The 2,134-nt window shown below is 38.0% G+C and overlaps 1 protein-coding gene across 7 annotated transcripts in view; it reads left to right on the top strand.

The window, feature by feature from the left end:
• Positions 1-2,134, top strand: part of LOC101856787 (fibroblast growth factor receptor 4) — a 263,607-nt gene that overhangs the window by 1,591 nt on the left and 259,882 nt on the right. For 5 of the 7 annotated variants that reach the window (XM_035968427.1, XM_035968428.1, XM_035968424.1 and 2 more), the window contains exon 2: positions 513-792. The gene's annotated coding sequence lies outside the window, so the exon portion shown is untranslated. The remainder of the gene's footprint in view (positions 1-512; positions 793-2,134) is intronic. The other 2 variants (XM_035968429.1, XM_035968426.1) reach the window with 1 other exon arrangement.

Below are 2,134 nucleotides of genomic sequence, written 5' to 3'. Positions count from 1 at the left end.
GCACGCACGCACGCACACACACACACACACACACACACACACACACGCACACACATTACAAACACTTCTTTAGACAACAAAATTACATGTCACTTAACTAAGAAAATGAGCCCTTTTGACGTTCATCTTTGTCCACTCAACAAATAAGCCCAAAAGTACAAAAAGATACGATAAGATTAGGAGTGAACAAAAATTTTGATTGTCATTTTGATAGAGTAAAGACACTAATACCATAAGCATCCGTCATCTAAACACTTTTCCATTAAACCTGTTGTCATAATTATGAGACACAGTGTATCTTTTGTCTAAAAACTTTTAATAATCCGCCTGGCTAGATAAACAGTGAGTAACTTGTTCTGCTTTCTCTTTGCTGTCCAAGTTGAAACAATAAACTAGAAGATAGCATGACATTAATCTGTTAATGTTAAAACGTTTCCCACCTCGCGAGTTGATAATATAACTAGAGACAATATCTTTTTTCTTCTTCTTTGTTTTTTAAAACAAAACTTAAGAACAATTAGGCCACCATGATACGGTTCTTTGGCTCAGAAGAACAGGTTCGCCCGTAACATATTTCAATGTCGCTTGAGCGTTGCGACAACATTAAAGTTTAACGACATTTTTTTAAGCTGTAACAGAGACGAACAACTTTGGATCCTATTGATTCCGGTGACTCCTTTCTTCCCCACGATTTCTGGATTAGCTTTTCTTCAAGAAGTGAAAATAACTCTAATATATTTAGAGAGATTTGACATTATTACCCACCCTCAAGAAATCTTGCTTCTCGCTCGGGTAAGTACAATGTAAATTAAACTATGTTTGATATTGCGTTAATTAAACCTTACAACTGGGTAGTTGGAGGGCGCCACTGGTAGATTCTTTTACTTTTGTTTTCTCTGTACGTTGTTTCTTTCTGTTGGTCTGTTTTGTACTTCTTCCCAGCACTAGAAGACCAATATTGTGTTGATGTGATTCTGTTTACTCATACGAACAACAAATACACAAGCAAACAAGCAAACAAACAAACAAACAAACAAACAAGCAAACAAATAAACAAGTAATCAATCAAACAAACAAACAAGAATTTACAATACACATTCGCTGGTTCGATTTGATCACTGTGATTCGGCTGTCAGCTTTTGTTCTGAGGTGCTAGTTTTAGCCTCTCTAGTACCGGTATTGTTAGAATGGACATTGTCGAAAAAGTCGAGATTTGAAGGGGGGCATGTCATAATACGCCTGCTGCTCAACAAAACTCACAGTACTTCTATTCGAGCATTAACAAAAAATAAATATAACTAAGAATATCTCTCCCCCCCCCCCCCCCCTCCCCTTTCTCTCTCTCTCTCTCTCTCTCTCTCTCTCTCTCCCCCCCCCCCTCCGCATCTTTCCTCGCCCGCCATCCCCATAATAAACAATTAGTATGTCTTTAACAAATATGTCATACGAGATTTTCTTTAAAAAAGCGACCCCATCCTCCATTCCTCCCTTCTTCAAGAAGTGAAAATTATAACTCTTAATATATTTGGGAGAGATTTGACGTCTGTACCCACTCACAAAAAAAATGATCGCCCCCCCCCCCTCTGCTAGAATGTAAACTAAACTAAGAAGTTTGACTTTGCTTAATGAGACTTTACAAGCGGGTGGTTGATGGTAGATTCAATTTGTTTTAACTTTTCCTCTGTTGTTTCTGTCTGTCTGTCTGTCCGTCTGTCAATCTGACTTTTTCCGAGCACTGCATGGCCAGTATTGTGTTGATGTGATTCTGTTCACTCAAACAAACAAACAAACAAACAAACAAACAAACAAACAAACAAACAAACAAAAAAACCAACAAGCAAACCAGCCCCAAAAACAAAACACACCTAAAAAACAACAACAAACAAACAAGAACTAACATACAACACACACAATTTGCTGGTTCAATTTGATCTCAATGATTGGGCTTTCAGCTTTTGTTCTGTCGGGCTCCTGTTGTGAGAATGATCATTTTCAAAAAGCCGAGATCTGAAGAGAATGTGTCATAATACACCTGCTGCTCAACAAAAGTATTGTGGTCGTCACAGCACTTCTATTCGAGCACTAAAAAAACAAAACAAAAACAGAATTTCTTCTCTCTCCCTCCCACCTCCGC

Source organism: Aplysia californica, unplaced genomic scaffold (genome assembly GCF_000002075.1).
Source record: "Aplysia californica isolate F4 #8 unplaced genomic scaffold, AplCal3.0 scaffold00059, whole genome shotgun sequence".
In the NCBI taxonomy this organism is placed as follows: Eukaryota; Metazoa; Mollusca; class Gastropoda; order Aplysiida; family Aplysiidae; genus Aplysia; species Aplysia californica.
Note: the sequence above shows the minus strand (reverse complement) of the source record. Positions and strands in the feature narration are given on the sequence as shown.